The 20,949-nt window shown below is 33.8% G+C and overlaps 1 non-coding gene across 1 annotated transcript; it reads left to right on the top strand.

Annotated features, from left to right (window-relative positions):
• Positions 1–19,499: 19,499 nt before the first annotated feature.
• Positions 19,500–19,605, top strand: LOC122127498. The gene has a single exon (XR_006151173.1). It is a non-coding gene; the product is annotated as a U6 spliceosomal RNA (small nuclear RNA).
• Positions 19,606–20,949: the final 1,344 nt, after the last annotated feature.

Here is a 20,949-nt window from a genome sequence, read left to right as displayed (position 1 = left end):
CTTATTTTAGTTTGAAGAAATAAGCAGTATCATGAATAGTAATATTTGTTTCATATCCTGCAACTTTTATGAAGTGGTTTTTAGTACAATTTGCTTTAAGATATAACATAGGTCATTAAAATTAATATTAATCTAGTTAATATTTATAATTACTCATAACACATTGGTATTTTATGTATACATTTAAGACATATTATGAGTAAAAGAAAGAAAGGAAGAATAGAAGAAAAGAAAGAAAGAAAGAAAGAGGGAGAAAGAAAGAAAGGAAAGAAGGAAAGAAAAAAGAAGAGAGCAAAAGAGAGAGGTAGGGATGGAGGGAAGAAGGGAGGAAGGAAAGACAGAAGGAAGGAAGGAAGAAAGGAAGAAAGGAAGGAAGGAAGGAAGAAAGGAAGGAAGGAAGGAAGGAAGAAAGGAAGGAAAAAAGGAAGGAAGGAAGGGACAAAAAGTATAATTTATAAAATCTGTTATTTAGCTCAACATAAACTTCATGTTACAATTGTCACCTCTCTGCATGTTCTCCATGCATGAATGAAACCAACAAAGGAAGGATCAGAAATAACCAGATGAATCTGTTTGCATTTCTAGTAAATATGTACACAAATCTTTTTCTCATTTTCTATACATCATCAAATAACTATTTGCATTGTTATAAATATTCTAAAAATTGATGTAACCAAAGTATGTCAATATATAATATAATGTGAACACTAGTATTTATAATGCTATTAATATTACAGTCTTCATATTATATTAATTATATATTTTATCAGAGAAATTAGCATACTCTGATTTGGTGTCTGTGGGAGACTTAATAGCAGAAAGCAATTAAAATCTAAGGAGATTTGTATTTCTGAAAGCAGTTAACTCATTGGAGATTGTTCAAATACATCAGAAGGGTCTTAGAAAGGCTGAACATGTTTACATGATTGCCTATGATGTGATTGAAGAGCCACAAAACAATCATACTTCACTTTGTCATACTACAATTATTCCCATTGTAAGAATCATTCACATAAATTACACGATATGGGTTTATCCTAAAGTTATTATTTTCTATGAAATAATATAGAAATGATACACTACACTGAGTTAAAGAATAAGTTGCATAATGTATTGGACACTGCAACTCTTTCCAATTACACGCATTGAAATTCTATTCCCCTGTCTGGTGACATTAGAATCAGACTTTCAGAGATGACCCTGCAATAATGATCCTGATGAAAGAAGCCCAATATAACTAGTCAGCAAACAGATTATAATGAACCAGAAAGTAGACCCCCATAAGACAAAGATTTGCTTTGAATAACCATTTTTATAATTAATGTTCAAGCTTCTAGAGTATGGATAATATAGTCCTGATGTTTTTAATCCACTTACTTTGAAGTATTTTCTTTCTTTTTTTTTTTTTTTTGGGTCCGGTCGTGGGGCCTGAACTCTGGGCCTGGGCGCTGTCCCTCAGCTCTTCAGCTCAAGGCTAGTGCTCTACCACTTGAGCCACAGCACCACTTCCGGGTTTTTTCTGTTTGCTTATGTGGTGCTGAGGAATCGAACCCAGGGCCTCATGCATGCAAGGCAAGCACTCTACCACTGAGCCACCTTCCCAGCCCCTGAAGTATTTTCTTATAACATCCCAATAAAGAACAAAAAGCAAAGTAGTATTTATTTAAATTTCAAAATTTTGAAAAAACTATTCATAATGTTTTATTATTTGAACTTTATTCTCCAAACCTCCAGGTTACAAATATTATTAAATGGGAATTGAATTGAGGTCCAACACTCTATTCACTGAAACAGTTTATGAATACAATGTCAACCCTTTCAACATTCTCATCCACCCCTCCCAATAAACCCAGTCCTTACTTATCTCAATATTATGTTATGTATGGAATTGCTTGCTATTTAACAAAACATTTTATGTATACAGTACACTTGGAATTGTGTTACCACTTCAACATCTTCACCCCCATTTCAGACTACCCATTGTTTTGTATATTTCAATTCTGGGAAGTATGCAATGGATTCTTGCCTGTATTCTATCCTTTTCAATTTCCTACCCCTCTCACCTTGCCCCGCACTGTCCTCTCTTGTAGTACACATTTACTGGTATTTATTTTGTTGGGTTTTGACTTAATCTTTTAAGAGAACTATACTATTTTCTTTTTCCATGGACTCTGAAACTTCAGATAATACATTTACCTCCTTGCATTTCAGCCAGTATGTTTACTTTTACATTTATTCGCACCTTCTGACTACCAAACATAAGGAAAGTCATACAATCTAATTTTCTCTGGGTCCAGTTAATTTCACTTAATATGATTATTTCTAAGTCTGTCATTTTCCTTAAGAATGGTGTAATAGGGGCTGGGAAGGTGGCTCAGTTACAGAGTGCTTCCCTTGCATGCATGAGGCCCTGGGTTCGATTCCTCAGCACCACCTAATCAAACAGAAAAAAGCCGGAACTGGTGCTGTGGCTCAAGTTGTAGAGCACTAGCCTTGAGCTGAAGAGCTGAGGGACAGCACCGGGGCCCCAGACCTCAGGCCCCACGACTGGACTGCCCCCCAAAAAAATAATGGTGCAATATTATTTTTTCTGATTGATGAATAAAATTTGATTATGTATGTATATATACACACATACTTGTAAATAGGGATCAATTCTTGATCCCTTTTTGCAGTGAGAGGCATCTGGGCTGATTCCATATGTTGGCTACAGAAAATAATGCAACAACGAACACGATTATGCTGGCACCTTCAGTGTGGTCTTCTGCTCTATTGGATAAATGCTAATAAGTGGAATTGCTGGATCATAGGGAGCTCTCTATTCAGTTTTGTGAGCAACCTCCATAGTGTTTTCCAAAGTCGTTGAACAAGATTACACTTCCACCAACAATGTAATAGAGTTTCCTTTGGACAACTTCCCTATTAGTATCTGTTTGTTTTTTCATAATGACATTGTAACAGGGGTAAGAAGAATCTCAGTGTGGTTTGGATTTGCATTTCTTTCATGGAGAAAGATATGTCTATTTGTCATTGTTACTTTTCTTCTAAGAAGTTCTCTTTAAGTCATTATCCCATATATTAATTGAGCTCTTGTTTATTTGAGGGTTTATTTGATCTGTAAATATGGGTTAGTTATGTAAACCCTTGTCTAATTCTTAGTTAGTAAAAATCTTCTTCCATTCTGTTCTCTTTCTATATACCCTGCTAACTTTTTCCTTTGCCATGAAGAAACTCTTCAGTATGATGCAACTCTACTCACCCAAAAAAATATTACACCATTCATAAGGAAATGGAAAGACTTGGAACACACCTATATTAAGTGAAGAAAGTCAGACTCAAAGAAATATAGGTTGTCCAATTTCCCTCATTTGCTGTATTAGAATGTGCCTCTAATTCTACAACTTAAAACACCTGGATGGTAAAAGAGAAAACATTACATTTGGACATGATAAATTACATGGGATTCTAAACATTTATACAGTGAGATCAAAGGAGGATGCCCTTTGGAGAGGATCAAAAAGGCTCAATAGCTATATAAATATTATCATATAAAATAATGTTCATCAAATTGATCTCCAAGAAATGATAATGATATTTTTTTTTATTATTTTGTTTTTCCATCTGAATTCGGATGATGTTTGTTTTGTTTTAATTTCTGCACCTTTGGTCTTATATGTAAGTTTGGAAAGGGCAAGGGGAAACACAGAAATGGTGGGACAAAGGGTGAACAAATGTAATAATGCCACTCAATAGACATTACCTTGTAAATGAACTATACAACTTATGGGGGAGGGAGGTTGAAAGGGAAAAACTGGGAGAACATGAGGGAAGAGGTGACACTGTTGAAAAAGAAATGTGCTCATTATCTGACTTATGTAATTGGATCCCTTCCGTACATCATCTTTACAAATTAAAAATGGACCTCATAAACAGGCCAGAGTAGTTATATTAATATTAGATAAGATTGGCTTTAATGTATTCCTTCCCTTACACATGTAACTAATCTCTCTTTAAATCATCCTAACAACAAAATAATTTTTTTAAAATAATGAAATATAAAACCTGACAGGAAATAGAAAAACACTTAAAAAATTTGGGTTCAAAATGCAAGTAAAATTTAGACCTACACTCTGAGCAAGAGTTAGGCTAAATGTGAAAAAGAGGCTTGCTAACATGATGATTCGGTTATATGTAGGCTTAGGCAAAGTGATCTAGTTAGAGCTGGGGTTGGGATGGGGAAAAGATGCAAGATATTGTGTAAAATTGCCACATATTTTAAGAAGAATGAATCAAAGTTAGAATGAATGAAAACGAATGTCTTTGTTACTTTAAAGATTCAGATATAATTTGGTTTAAAGAATGAGATACTCTTTTGTTCTGGTAAGGGTTAGGGAAGGATAAGCTTTAGGGTAAATTTTAGTTTTCCACTAAGAAATAGAAGCAAAAAAATATGAGGTTGAATAAAATCTAAATAATTTTCCTTACATTAACCAGTTGGTGTTAAATCAGTCTGTGCTTAGGATTAGGTTTCTGGTTAACCGGGGTTGAGGATAGAGTAAAGAAATGGGTTAAACTTGTGGTTCATGCCTATTTTCCTAGCTACTCAGGAAGCTGATTTCTGAGGATCACAGTTCAAAGCTAGCCCAGGCAGGAAAGTCTGTGAGACTTTTATCTCCAGTTAACCACCAGAAAACCCAAAAGTGGTGCTCTGGCTCAAGCGGTTCAATTCACACCTTGAGCTAAAGAACTCAGGGATCCGTCCCCAGGCCCAGAGATCAAGCCCCACGCCAGACAAAAGAAAAAAAAATGAAATGTGTTAAATGTTAAGTAAAGCTGAATGTTATTTAGGTTCTAGGAATTCAGGAAAAGAAGGGATAATGGAAGTACAATGTATTTCATAATATCAGGATTTGAGATCAATGGGTATAATGATTCCTGTTATGGAACAAGATACATTCAGAGATAAGAGTGAGAAAATCTATAGGGTTTAGGAATACCTGCAATTTATTTCAAGAATTGCAAGTGGAATTTCAGTTAGGATTGCACAAAATGAGCATTTTTCATAAATTTTTGAATTGGGATACTATTAGTGTCAAGGTTATGGTTAGGATTCCAGCCATGGTTAGGGTTAGAGTGAAGGAGAAAAAATGAGGCTCAAATTCAAAATAAATTTTAATATAATCTTGGTACGAATTACAATGAATGTGAACTAGAGTACTACTATTAATATTAGATTCTACTTAAAATTAGGCTTATGGTTATTCTCAATGTTCTAGTTAAGATTATATTTAGGTTAGAAAATGACTCAGATATTGGAAAAAATTGAAACCTATGTTTGGAAGGTTTATTTGAATCAAGTTAGGATGAGTGAAAACTAATGAACTTGTGTTAGTGTCATATAATTTGGATTAAGACCAGAGTCAGTATTTTGTTCTGATTATGATTACTGTTATGAATAAGAAAGTTTTTGTTATAAAATTGAGTTTTCACTAACAAGTAGAATAAAAAAATATGACACTAAACAGTAACTAGAGCATTATCATTATATTTATTTCTCAGTGATCCTTCTTGAAATGATTAATGAGAGTTTTCCAGCCAGGTTTAGGTTGACAGCGTTAAGTAATGGACTAGGTGGTAAGTAAATCTGAAACTGTTTTAGGGTACAGGGGTTCAGAAAAAGGTAGGATCAATGGAAACTACAGTATTTTTCCTGATAAGATAATTTGAGGACAAGTAATAAAATGGTTTATGTTAGGGAACAAGATCTTCAGAGGTAGAGTCAGCAAATTTGGGGGAATTATGGCAAACTGTACTCATTTCCAGAGTCCAAACTGGAGTATTCATTAGAATTATTAAAAACTAGATTCTTTTTCTTAAACATTAGAATTGGACTGTAATTAGGGTGAAAGTTAGGTCTCAGTTCCAGCTGGGATTCGTGTTAGCATTAAGGAAAACTTCATTTTCAACATAATGTCTTGTGAGTATCATTGTTGAAATGGTTCATCCTATGTTGAACCTAAATTTTCTATTTCTCTAATCCTAATTCTAATTCTTTCTGGGATCCTAACCCTAACCATAAAACCATAATAATAATGATAGCTCAATTCAAAAGTTAAAAAAGTATTCAATTTTTATTCATCCTATTAATCCACTGTACATCTTGAGTTAAGCTGCAATTTAGCTTAACTTTTACAAGTTAGTTTATATGCGCATATGTAAAGATGTAATTTTATGTGAAAAACAGAAGATCTTTGGAGGTAGGAGTAATGAAAAGGAAATAGAGGAGTATAATAAAATACTTTAATTATATTATGAAATTGCCACTTCTGACAATTAATATCCATTAACAAAATAACTAAAAATTAATAAAAAGTACACTGCCTTCTAGTGTTCTTTAAGAGAGCCATGACATATCTTGTGAAATACTTACGTTAGATAAACTTTGTTCATGCATAATTTATATTGTTATTGGCCCATTATTTAACTTAATGAATAAAAATAAATCAAATAAGATTCCATGACAAAAAATATAAAACAGTTACTTAGTAATTGTTTGAGAAGTAGTTATAGTCATGCATTTTAGGAAACTGAATTTCTATTTCCCTACAAAGGAATGAATTAGGTTTACTAATCTAGTATTTGTAGTAAGTTTAGAGAAAATAATTGGCATGAAAAACATCTAACAGTACATCTCTTGAATGAGTGATATTTTAAACATTGTCTTTTATTCAAATGAATACTTAGGTTTACATTTCAGAATAAATGCGATTTTAACTCCTTTCAGAACAAGTACTTGCCCTGCAATTAAATGTACTAGCATATTCAGATATTTAAAAGCTAAATTTTCTGTTATATATGTAGCTTTATGTATTCAGAATGACATGATTTTTTTATTCATAAATGTCTAACCTCAGATTTTTGCTTCACCAATATAAATGGTCTCATGAGGTTGTAGTGAAGGCTCCAGTAACCAGAGTGGTCAAAATCATTTCCTGAATTCTAAATTTTAAATCTAATAATTTTTAGGCTTTGATAATATCATTTATTGTCTCTTCAGAGCAATTAACCTAAAATAAATACTATTTTTAAGCATTTCACTCACATTGTAAATAGTATTAACATAGGTCAAAAAGAGACTAATTATTTAAGATTCAACATATTCGGTGATCTTAGTGTGAAGAATGTAGAGAGTAGAGATTTTTATATTCAATAAATATTTTTGGTTAAATTAAATCATATATCTGGATTTCTAATATGGAGGTTAATCACATGGAAACAGGAAAACAATAAAGGAGTAATTACTGTGGGATTATTTTTCTTCTTAAAATTATGAAGCAAAAATATCTCTAAGAATATATTTTTTAATAAAATGTTTCAACTCTTAGTAAAGTGCATTATACTTTAATATAAAGTTTTTCTCAAAATAGAAATTCTGCAACTAATCTAATGTATGTTTTCATGCACAAAATTCTGTGACTTCTAGTCTTGTTATGTGATTTTATTTATATTTTTTAGTTGTGACATGATCCTTATTTACATTTATTACAAACATCTGTAATTATAAAAATCATCTCTGTACACACTAATTTATGTAAGATAATATTCAAACAAAATTATCTTTTTTCCTGTCTCCAACCGGGAAGGATGATGTGCTGAAGTATATTAAATGAAAGTACTCTAATGAAGAGTCTTTATGGAATGAAAATTTACAACATGTGGATGTTCTACTTGGCTGAACAGGAATTCTTGTTTCTACAGTGCTTTCTTACCTTTTAATCCCACAAGGAAAGCCACAAAATTTGAAGTTCATATGAAGGAATTGCATTCCTAAATGATGTGGCAACCCTGCTCAAAAGTTTTGTGTTCCATATTTTTAAGCATATTAGTAATTCAGCTGTGAGTACATTGCATGAGACTCCTGAATTCACAGCTATTGCTGTGTAATAATCAGAAGAGAGGAAAAAGATTATATTAATCTCCAATTCCTCCCTTTGACCTTCAATATACCAATTAATTGTCAAAACAATCATGTAAGATGTTAGTTCATTTTTCCCTTTCTAATTAGAGATTAAGCAAGTGCTTTTAGCAGTTAAAAGTGGATTGTGTTACAGCTACAAAATCTTCTTCTATAGGCTCATAAATTGAAAACTTGTCTTCCTATATTGAAAAAGCACAATTAACATTTACATTTTTCCAGTCATTTTGCTTACCTATGAGTTCTGATCATAAATACTCTTATGAATTTTTATAGTATCTTTGAATAAATCACACGATTTGCATGTACTTATCATCTTAAGGAAAGGCAGTCTACCTTTATATTTTTCATTCTATGTGACAAACCCTTATTTTTTGTTTCCCTATATGCTGAAAAAAATGTATCCATGGAAACAAGATATTGACAGCAAATCTGAGTGTAATTTTCATTTTTCAAATTTCAAATATAATCTATACTTTGTTTTGACTAGTCATTTTTTAACAATGAGTGATATTCTTGAACACTAACATTTTGGTGCTTTTAAGTAAATTGCGACTTGATGTGGTATGGTAGTTCTAGTGTCTAGTTGATTTAATCATTAGATTATTCATGTATAAACATGTGCAATTGCACTTTTTTACTTTTTTAATCTTTTTTTGGAGGGTTCCGGTCATGGGGCCTGAAATCTGGGCCTGGGCGCTGTCCCTCAGCTCCTCAGTTCAAGGCTAGCGCTCTACCACCTGAGCCACAGCGCCACTTCTGGCTTTTTTTTCTGCTTATGTGGTGCTGAGGAATCGATCCCAGGGCCTCATGCATGCAAGGCAAGCGCTCTACCACTGAGCCACCTTCCCAGGCTCGACTTTTGTATTTTTATATATAAAATAGTCCCCAAGGTTTTACTTTAAAGTATAATGGGGGAGGGTTGTCTTCATGTTAAAAACTTTATATATATTTCAATTAAAGTATTAGAATGGATTTATTGATTAAAACATAGAAAAGTGTAAATAGTCAGGTTTCTTGCTTGAGACTGCATAACTTTCATATGAATGCAGCTCAAGATGAGACTGAGAGATAAATTCATATTCATATCACTGAGATTTACATCACAATATAGGAAATATAGGTATTTTAAAGAATTGGTCATTCAAAGCCCTTGATATATAATGGAGGAAGAATTGAATTGAAGATAGCAGAGGATAACAAATCAATATGCAGGGATTATGATTTTATAATACTAATATGAAAGAACTGAAGCTTTAGTTTTCTGAAAAAGAAAGTTTAGCTTGTAAATTCAATATAAGGTATCAGCTGTGATGAGTCTAATATCTTTCCTCCAAGATATCCAAGAGTACTATACTCATCCTCTGAAAAGTAAATAAGTAACTATTTTAATAAGCTTTGCTTAATATTAATTTACTTGAAGCAAAAAGGTTAAAATGTCTTCTCTTTCTTTCAGTGTAATAATATACATTTCATATTATTACTGTCTCTTCATACAAGCCTGAAATCACTATTTCAAAGTAACATAAACAGAAAAACAAAAATAACCGGAAGTGAACAGACAAATATTACCTCCTCTGGGACACAAGAACAAAGGCAATACTCAGGAAAATTTATAGCTTTGAGTATATACATTAACAAATTAGAACAATCTTAAATCAGCACTAATAATGCACCACTAGGTCCTTGAAAAACAGGAACAAGCCAATTCAAAAACTGGTAGATAGAAATCATGCAAATTAGATTAAAGAAATAAATGAATTAGAGTCTCAGAAAAACATACAATCATAATTGGCTTCTAACTACTAGTAGCTCAAAAATTCGCCCAATGAATGTAAATGTAGCTATTTTCAGAGATAGACTCAACCTGCTCAAACCAGTGAACAAAACATACTTGTACGATTCTAAGAAACAATTTTTTGTTAGACTTTTTAAAATAAATTTACTCTGTTGTTAAGTTGATTTATAGATGGATTACAATTACAGGAGTAAGGTAATGAGTACATTTCCTTTTATGAAATGTCTTCAGTTCCCTCATATTTTCCCATCCCCTTACTTCTTTCCCCACCCATGTGTTAAATAGTTCACTTTCATCAATGTTCAAGGAACTCCATTGCTTCATTTTTTCAACCTTTCCCTAAAGCTCTGTGCCCACCCCCACCTTCCTGAAGATGTAGAATGAATATACCATGCATAAGGTAAAGAAGACAGAATCATCACAAACTCTAAATAACAACAACATACGCTAAACAAAAAACAAAGTCTTCTGTTTCCATACCTCATAGCTTGTTTCAGGATGTTTATCATGTTATATAAATGTAATTGTTTTTATAATAAAGTCAATTCAGGGATTAAGGTGTGATAAACTTATAATTTTCTTTCTATTTAGTAATGCTTTTATTTTACATTAATGTTGTAAGTAACACAATTCAAATCCTAGTGAAATTTGAAGGTTCAGATTTAAAGTTAAATATTCAAAAGGTCTAATAGTTCCATTTTGGCAACCAAACTGAAAAACAGGCATGTTTTATCCTCAGGAATGTCATTATTTCATATGCAATTTTCATATGTAATTTTACCTACATTTTCTCTTATATGATAACATATTATCTGCTAATCAGAGAGATACAAAAAGATTTTTAATTATGATAGGAAAAATGCATCGACATGAATGAATGAAATCAGGGAGTAGATGGCCCAGAGTGGGGTGGTTCTGTTAAATATTCTCACGATTTTGAATGATCTGGTGTTTTTGTATGTGTGGAATTATGAATGTATTTTATGTCTAGACAAGAAAGCTTGATTAATAGATAATTGTCTGATACCCAATATCTGGAATCTAACCTGAGTCAGTGGTAAGTATGTGTGTGTGTGTGTGTGTGTGTGTGTGTGTGTGTGTGTGTGTGTGTGTGTGTGTGTGTGTGTGTGTGAGTGTGTGTGTATGTGTGTGGGTGTGGGTGTCTCTCTGCCTGCGGGTAAGTCTGGATTTAGAAGGAAGTATCTTATTTCTCTGAGGGTATATACTTAATTCTATTAGGTATACTCCATTAATGACAGCAGATAAAGTTAATTAACATTTTGTGTCATATATTTATGTTCCTATGATTGCATGAACAAGCTAAAAATTATGTTTGGGGTATGAGTTTGTAAAAGGTCAGGTGAAAGTATAAACATTTGTAATCTTGAGAAAGATATCAATGGCAATCATTTCAGTGTAGATAAATTTTGACAACACTTTCAGTGATAGGTAATCCTATATCAAAATTCAATATTTATTGATTTTCCATAACTATACTATTCTATAAATTTGTAGGAAAACAAGTTAAATTATAGAATCATAAAAGTAATATGATTATTTATTGCAAAGAGTTTTACAGTTAGGTCCTGATTGTAAGCACTAGGATCAACAGAAATAAAAACACAATATACAACATGGAGTTAGATATTTTATAATGAAGTATATTTTAATATACTCTACATTGTTAGAAAGACTAGAACGTTGGGTTAGCTTTATAACCTACCATAATAAGTGATATTGTCCATTTATTAAGCAGAAAGGCTTACTCAGATTTACAAGATTGAAGATTTCAGTGTATGTTCAGCTGGTTTTATTGCTTTGACACTGTCAAGGAAGGGAGTATGTCAAAGAGAAATGTTTTTTGACTAGAATGATTAAAAGATAAAAGAAGAAAGAAGATGAGAGTCTTTCTCATGAGTTTCACTCTGAAGAACTTAATCTCCAGAAGAACTATTCAGGTATGCTCCACAGTCTGGGAGGAATTGGAATGTCATTTTTCTTTAACACATATGTCTTTCTGGGGCATTCTAAAATCAAATGGCAACATCTTCACCAATGATTACTTGTCTAGGGGTGGAAGCCACTAGATACATCTATAAATTCTAATCAGATTTCAGCAGACTAAATATTTTATGGAATTCCCATTAAAATAGTTTCTTGCAGACTGACTGGGTCTTCATAATGTGTATCTGTGTGTTTATATGTGTGTGTTTGAATAAACTAATAAAACAATGTGGCAGATAAAAGTATTAGTATGGTCTTTTGTTTTTCTTCTTATACTCTGAAAGCCTATCACATTTCCCAATTAAATCCCATCCAAGATTCAAACATTAATGCTGTCCCAAAATTTCTTTATGTTAACCTAAGTACATCCATCTCATTTCAGATGGCCATGGTATAGGAAAATTTTAAGTCTTCCAATTACGTTGTCACCAAGGAAACAAAATAAAATATTTCTTTTAAAAAACCTAGAATGTAGAATATTTTAGCAATAAAATTGAAGGAGTATGCATTATAGGATTTAATTTACATATTTAGTCACATAAATGGATATTCTTTATCCCCAACTCAGAGCCCTTTTAAACTACATCTTCCATGAAGACAGTCCTTGCTGTATACAAACCAGATGTGGTGAACAAATTAACATGTACACCATTGTTACATGCTCTGTTCTAAAGCATGGAAGTGAAAGAGCATTTAATGCATGTGAAGATCTGGTTCTAAGGATTATGGAAAGTGATTACTTTGCACCATAAATAGAAAAATTCACAGATGTTTTAAGTTGTTTTTTGTTGTTGGCATTTGTGAGATATATTTTGGAAAGCACAATGAATGAAAGAATGCTATTTTGTAAAACTTTGCTGGCTGACACATTTACTGAAATGTTTCATATGAGAAGACAGACAATAGGGTAGGTAGGATGTGGTATGCAGTTTTAAATACAGACAAGCAAAACAAAGAATGGGAATTTTTTTCCTTAACAAATGCTTTCTGGTTATATTGTGCTATACACTATAACGATGAAATAATCCTTTCTTTGGAAAAGTAAGGAGAAAACACTGTCACCTGTTGAATTTCTTTTTAAAGTGAACCTTAAATGTCAAGTTCAAAGTAATTTAAAAGCCTTAATTAAATATTATCGAGTATTACTTTCATTTTTGATGAAAAGTTAAAACAAACTGACAGACTGTTAGTCCATTAAGATTTATAAGTTTCCTGCTATACATTTCCTATTGTTCCTCTTTTTGGGGGTGATATATTTTTTTTTTTTAGAATGGCAACCTGGTCTTAACCATTACCAACAAAATGTATGCTGTCATAGAATCAGAGAGTTTTTGGGTCTTTTTGTTGTTTTGTATGGTTTATTTGGTCAGTCTTGTGGCTTGAACTCTGGGCCTAGGTGCTGGTCCTACAATTCAGCTCAAAGTGAGCACTCTACCGCTTTAGCCACAGCGCCACTTCTGTTTTCTAGTGGCTTATTGTAGATAAAAGTCTCACAGACTTTCCTGCCCGGGCTGTCTTTGAACTGAGATCCTCATATCTCAGCCTCCTGAGTAGCTAGGATTACAAGCAAGAGCCACCAGTGCCCAGCCAGAGAGTTTTATTTTATTAAATTAAGACAATAGTAGGCTCATTTTATGCCAACACAAAATATAAACACCAATGACATTTTTCCCTAAAAAAAAAAAAAAAAAACACATAAAAAAATCATGAGATTCTGAGGAAGATGGCAGAGGAGAAGCTGAAGGCTAAACAAATTCTCCTATAGAAAGCATTTTAATATTCCAGTGAACAGTCTTAGGCTACAGAGTCACACCAAGTGTGTCATCTCAATGCAGAGAGTTTGGACAGAGAGGGAAAATCCAAGCAAGGAAACAGATCTGAACACATGCAGCTAGCCATGGCTGAAGTGGCAGAGTTGGTAGCAGAGACACTCTTAGCAGCCATAACTACGGAGAGAATCTGGGACAAAGGCTCCAGATGTGGCGGACAAGTGGATTCTACCCAACACAATCAAGAACTGACAAGGAGCAGATATATTCATCCTGCAGATCACAGACCAGAAACTGTCCAGGAACAAGACTCTAGCATGAGGAGAACCCTCATCTCCTCATTTCTTCTCAGGGAGCAGAGGAGGGAAGGCTGCGTGTCACCTACCACTGGAGATCTCCAACTTTGATACTAACAAAGGCCCAGTTGAGCAACTTGCTCCAACTCAGGCCTTGGAAGCAAACAAAAGAGTCATTTAGCAGGTCACAGGAATCTACCCTGACCTGCCAGGCTCAGCTCTACCCAGGGGAAAGTCAACCAGCCCAGACAGAGAAAAATCTGCCCCCTGAGGAGTGACTTTCACCACTGGGTAAACAGAGCCAGAGGCTGCCCCTCCCTACAGCAGCCTAGACAAACAATTGAAACTCAGTAAACATAAACCCTGAGAATGGCTCCAAGCTGGGCTCTCTGAGAGTCTCAGGAACTAGCCCAACAAGGAAAAGCTACTGATTGCTGAAAATCCTCAACTCTACCCATAACATAATCTCATCACAGCATCTTCAAACTAGAGAAAACTCCCATCTCCCTCTTTTGGGATACTGAAAGCAAATCTACCTCCCACTGAACTAGCCTGGGAGAAGGATCACAAAACAATGGTTTAGGCAAAGCATTTTTCTGCCTGCTCAAACACTGACTTAAGAAAACAATCAAGCCACAGGAAAACCAAACACCACAAGCAGCCCAGAGACTCCACCAAGAGACTGGTTATGGACACGGGAGATACACAATCATCCCATTGCCCCCATTACCCCCCCAAAAAAATCAAAGAACTCTTTTTTTAAATTTAATTTAATTTTTTATTGTGAGAATACAGTACAGAGGAGTTACAATTACATGGGCAAGATAATGAGTATATTTCTTATCAAGCATTGTTGCTTCCTTGTTGTTTCCCCTTCCCATCCCATCCCATACTTCCCCCTTCCCCCAACTGATCCTCCCCCACCCCCCACCAAAGTTTTTAAGTTCGGTTTTCGACATAATTAATTGTACATCTCATTGTTGCAATCAAAGAACTATTTGAACCTTTTAAAAATTAATTTTTAAAATTGTTTTCTATTAATCTTATTTTCCTCCGATAATTTTTATTTTAGGTGTATAGGTGTGTGTGTGTGTGTGTGCTTTTTTTAATCTCTTCTGAACTTTTGGTCCTTTTTAAGTATTCTTTTCATTTTTTTCTGTGTTTTTCTTTTTTTGCGTGACTAAATTGCTGTTCGGCTCATTCCCAGATATATACCTGTCGTCGATTATTAGACCTTATACCCCATTGTGTACACATTTAATCCAGAAAATTATTACTCAATTCACAACCTCTTAGGATTAAATTCTTTAATAGCAGTATTATCTCTTTATATGTATATAATTTTCAAGTAACTAATTTTAAGAATTTTTATTTTTTAGTTTTCATTTCTCCTTTCAATCCATCCCTTCTTCTCATCTTATCCTTTTCTTCTCTCAATATCATTTGTTTAAACTTACATAATTTTTAAGTGTTTCACTACTTAAATTTAAATTTTGGTTTTTCCATTTTTTCTTGTTCGTTTTTTTGTAATCTCTCTCCGATCATTCTATCCAAAGCATTTCCCTCTCTAAGATTAGGACTTGGTTAAATACCACATTTTCTCCATCCATCCATCTACTGAGGGGCATCTGGGTTGATTCCTATCTTAGCTATGTTAAATAATGCTGCAATAAATATAGTTGTGCTGGTAGGGTTAGTATAGTCTTGTTTGTGATCATTTGGGTAAATGCCCAAAAGGTAGATTGCTGGGTCATAGGGAAGTTCTAGGTGGAATCTTTTGAGGAACTTCCATACTACTCCAAAGTAGTTGAATAAGTTACACTCCCACCAACAATGCAGTAAGGTTCCCTTCTGGCCACATCCCCTGAAGGATCTGTTGTTATTAGAGTTCTTGATTATAGCCATTCTAAATGGGGTGAGGTGGTATCTCAATGTTGTTTTGATTTGCTTTTCTATTATGGCTTGGGAGGTTGAGCATTTCTTCATGTGTCTATTGGCCTTCCTTCTTTTCTTTTCAAAGAAGTTTGTCTTGAAGTCTTTAGTCCACTTATTTATTGGGCAGTTGTTTCTCTTAGGATTTGTTGTTGGGGGATTTAATGTTTTGAGTTCCACATATATTTTAGATATGAGACCCTTCTCTATTGTATGGCTAGCAAAGATCTTCTACCATCAATGGGCTTTCTATTGATCTGGCTAGCTATGTCCTTTGCAATGCAGAAGCTCTGCAATTTCATACAATCCCATTTGTCCAAACTTTCTTTGATTTCTTGTGCTTCTGGGTCTCTATGAAGAAAATTTCAGCCTCTGCACAGGAGACCTTGGATATGTCCCTACTCCAATCTGTAATGTTTTCAGGGTGTCTGCTTTGACTCTGAGGTCTTTGACACAGGATGATATATAAGGATATAGTTTTAGTTTTCCATGAGTGATTAACCAATTTTGCCAGCACTTTTACTGAAGAAGCTCAGTACTGTACAGGGAGGTTACAGTTACATAAGTAAGGTAATGAGTATATTTCTTATTGAGCATTGTTGCCACCTCCTTTGTTTTTCCCCTACTATTCCTTACCTTCAACCATCCCCAACAACTCCCTCTAATAGTATCTTGCAAATCTCATTGTTACAATGGGTCAACCTGTATCCTTTCCTTGCATCTTAAATGAAGAAATGCTGGCTTGTTTCATGCTGATTCTACTTGTGTAGACACACTTAAAAACACTTTCCAAGTCCAAAAGCATATAAGTGAAATGCACTCCATCTTTTGTCAGTTGGTATATAAATGGCTTTAAATGGCATCCTTCCTTGTGCTCTTTTCCAACAGCGAGCATCAATTCCTAAGCAGATGAGTGACTCCCCAGAAGACTGGAGTGCAGGTCAAAATTTAACCAACCCATATGAAAAGTCTAACGTGAGCAATTCTGACTGAGGTCGTGCCAATGTCCTGGCAACGAAAATGAGAAAAAAAGAAAGTTTTTAATGTATTAAATATATATAATGTATTTTAATGTATTAAATATATATAAAGGATGCCATTTATAACTTTATTCTTAACAAGGATATTGTCCTGCTACTTTGGCTGTTGAGAGTGTCTACAAGAGCAAGCATTCCATGGGAAGCAGGGAGACACCATATGACCTATACATATTGAGATTTCCGAGTTACTTGCTATCACTTGTCCTGCATTTTTCAAGTCAAATCTCTCTAAACGTACCAGTTGGAAGAGATAAGAGGAGTGGTAAAAGAACGCTTAGAGACGAATACATCTTCAACACATTTGTTTCCAAGTATTCTGTCTGAGTCATATTCAACAACTAGTGAAACTTATGTTGGCTATATCTATGTGTCTTTTTCCGTTTGTGCATGTGTACATGTGTGTATTTGTGTGTATAGTAACATTCATGTGTACATATATGGGCCGATATTCATATATATGCATATAAAAATAAATATACATATATAAATATATGTGCATATATATATATATATATATATATATATATATATGTATCAGGTGTTCAGTGATTTAATCTAGAGTTCCCAGCACATTTTCCTTATCAAAAAGTGTACATGATAAACTGCTCTAAGGATCTGTGTTATATGAGGGGTATCCTTTGCACACACTTCCTCCATTAACTTGTTTTTCATCACTGTGAACAACTTCAGCCTACTTTCCCATAAGATAGCTTTGTTTTTGTTACTTACTGATAATAAAAGAAAAAGTTGTTTGTAAATGAAAAAGAACTTTTAGGTCCCAGACTAAAAGTATATTATCAGTCCCAATGATTCGTATGTGATAAAATTTATAATAGTACTAAAAGTGAAAAGGAATTCCTAGATCTGTTGTTTTGCTATTTAGAATGGCAAAGAATAATTTCACATCACTGTTATAACTCTTAAAGAATGCAAGGGTAACTGATGGTCCCTATCATGTCCCCACAAAACCAGTGGATCCTGAAGGATAATAGTAGACCAGCAGAAATTCTAAGTAGCAGACATGGAGCATGAAAGAGAAAGAAATGAAATGAGAGAGAGTGATAGAGAGAGAAAAATATCATAATATTAAAGTGCGTAACAGATAAACAAGAGGTGTATGAGGATATTCATACTGCTATTTTGAGACTCTACATGTACATTTGAAGGTATTTGATGTATGATAACTCATCAAAATAAAATATAAAGTGATTTTGATAATAAATAAAAATGGCTCAGAAGAAATTATGAATGCAAAAACATTCTTCACAGAAGGAAACTCTCAGAAATATTTCTTGACTTTGAAAAGGATAAATTGGCTGCAGTTAGTATAAATTTAGAAGTATGACAATTCACAAAAATATAAAAATGTGTTCACATATTTCATTATATAACCCAAAGCAGAAAACAAATATTGTTCAGATGATTTTTTAAATCACAGTTTCTCAGGAGCTGGGAAGGTGGCTCAGTGGTAGAGTGCTTGCCTTGCATGCATGAGGTCCTGGATTTCATTCCTCAGCACGACATAAGCAGAAAAAGATGAAAGTGGTGCTGTGGATCAAGTGATAACTCTAGCCTTGCACTGAAGAGCTGAGGGACACTACCCAAGACCCAGAGTTCAAGTCCCACAACCAACAAAACCAAAGCAACAAACAAAACAAAACAAAACACAGTTTCTCAATTTTGTGGCCTCAACACTGTAATACCACTACTTCAGTCTAGGGTTAAGATTTTAGGTGTGGACATTTATCAACACTCCTGATTCAGACTCTACTTGATATAATTTTTAATCAATATTTTGTTTTTAGTTTTGCTCTTTGTAAATTCACATGCACCTATGAAAAATGGTGTGGCCATCCCAATAATATTCTCAAAGTACCTCTTAATCACGACTCACAAAAAGTTGTATTATATTACAACAAGGAAAAAATGCTATAAATAAAGAAAACAATAAATATATATTAATGATTACTAAAATAAAAAACAAAACATTTACCAGGGTTTTCGGTATTGGAATAGTACATAGTAGATTTTTCTATTTTCTCATATTTCTGTACATTTAAAACTGGATAAAGCTATGAGTAGCCTTTAAATTTACCCACTAAGATTACTATTTATAGATAATCTCATCATGTGTATGTGGCTTATATCATTATTTGTTCATCACTAACATATAACTTAAGGGAGCCCTAAAGATTTAACAGAAACTGTGTACTTAAAATCTTAACTCTTCACTCTGCTTCTTTACACAGTCTTTGCAACTTCTCATTAGCAAAGTTTCTATAAACTCTGAAATGTACATACTTAGTAGTAAATGCTACCAGAAATATTATATATTTATCGAAAAATTTTATGACCTGCCAGTCTTAATTTTGCCATATATATGCAAATCCCAAAATGAAACATATTTAAAACATTAAAATTTTTAACAAACCTTAACATTTGCTGCAATGATCATTATGAAAGGTGCCTTGTGTAGAATAATTGAATTCCTCCTCCTACACATCTCATGAACAACAAATATCTGGAATTATTTTGTTTTTGGCATGTCAATATTGACTTTATTCTTAAATGTGTGCTTATGTAAGAAATACATGGTTGCAAAATTTCATAATTTTTTGAACTTACTTTTTGTTGAATTGTCTAGTTTAAGACAATCAATTACACTTTATATATAAAACATGTTCTGTGCTCAATTTGGCTGCACATACACTAAAATTGGAACATACAGAGAAGATTAGCATGGTCCCTGCACAATGATGACATGCAAATTAATGAATCGTTCCATAGTTTTACACCAACAGATGCTGGAAGGGATGTGGCCAGAAGGGAAGCCTACTGCACTCTTGATGGGAGTGTAAACTTGTTCATCAACTTTGGAAAGCGGTTTGGAGGTTCCTCAAAAGACTCCACATAGAGCTCCCTTATTACACAGCAATCCCGCTTTTGGGCATTCATGCAAATGATCACAAACAAGTCCACACTAAAACTACCACCACAACAATGTTTAATGTAGCATTATTTGCCATAGCTAAGATACGGAACCAACCCCGATGCCCCTCAGTAGAAGAATGGATCAAGAAAATGTTCTGTGTGTGTGTGTGTGTGTGTGTGTCTGTGTGTGTGTGTGTGTCTGTGTGTGTGTGAATGTACACTTACACAACCACTTTGGAAAGCAGTCTGGTGAGTCCTCAGAAAGCTAATTATTGACCTTCCTTATGGCCCACTCATACCACTTCTAGGCATCTATTCTGAACAAGAGGTACCAATATTCAAGGACACATGCATCTCCATGTTTATTGCAACATTGTTCACAATATCCAGGATATGAAAACAACCCATATGTCCCACCAGAGATGAATGGATCCAAAAACTGTGGTAACTATTCACAACGGAATATTTTCCAGCCATTAGAAAGACAAAATGATGGCATTAGCAGGGAAATCAATCAAGCTACAGGAAATCATGTTGAGCGAGGTAAGACAAAAGTAAAGAGACAAACATCACATGGTCTCCATGGTAAGTGGATGTTAAATCCAAAATGTAAGGTGATACAACAAAATTAACAACACTTAAGAAACCAAGGACTTCCACTCATCTGGTCGAATCACTACTAAATATCCCCGTTCTGCTGATTATATTTGCACACTGAGGGGAAACCAGGAAGACGACAATGAACTAGAGGGAATCAGGGAAAAACATACAACAGTGGGATCCATCAGCTGCACTGGACATTGACTAAAATGAACTAAGCAACTCAATGTCACTGAAGGGAAGGAGGGAATAAGTGGGAAAGAGGGAACAGCAGACGCTATGCAAAACAAAAGAAATATACATATTTCAAAACAAAAAACTATACATATGGAAGAAATAACTCTATTGCAAAGCTCATAAAACTCCTAAGTGTTGTAGACCATGATAGACAATTTGCTCCATCAAAGTTAGAATGTGTTTATGACTTTAACTAAGCATCACTATCCCACAATATTGTGAAATATGGGAAATTATGCAATCATTTAATCACAATAAAAACATTTGAAAAAATGTTGAAGGTGGAAAACTAAGTTGCTCTAAAAAACAAAAAAGGAAAATGTTCTGTGTGTATATGTGTGTACACACACACATATACTATATATAT

This window comes from Dipodomys spectabilis, unplaced genomic scaffold (assembly GCF_019054845.1).
Source record: "Dipodomys spectabilis isolate Male_0828 unplaced genomic scaffold, ASM1905484v1 ptg000301l, whole genome shotgun sequence".
NCBI lineage: Eukaryota > Metazoa > Chordata > Mammalia > Rodentia > Heteromyidae > Dipodomys > Dipodomys spectabilis.
Note: the sequence above shows the minus strand (reverse complement) of the source record. Positions and strands in the feature narration are given on the sequence as shown.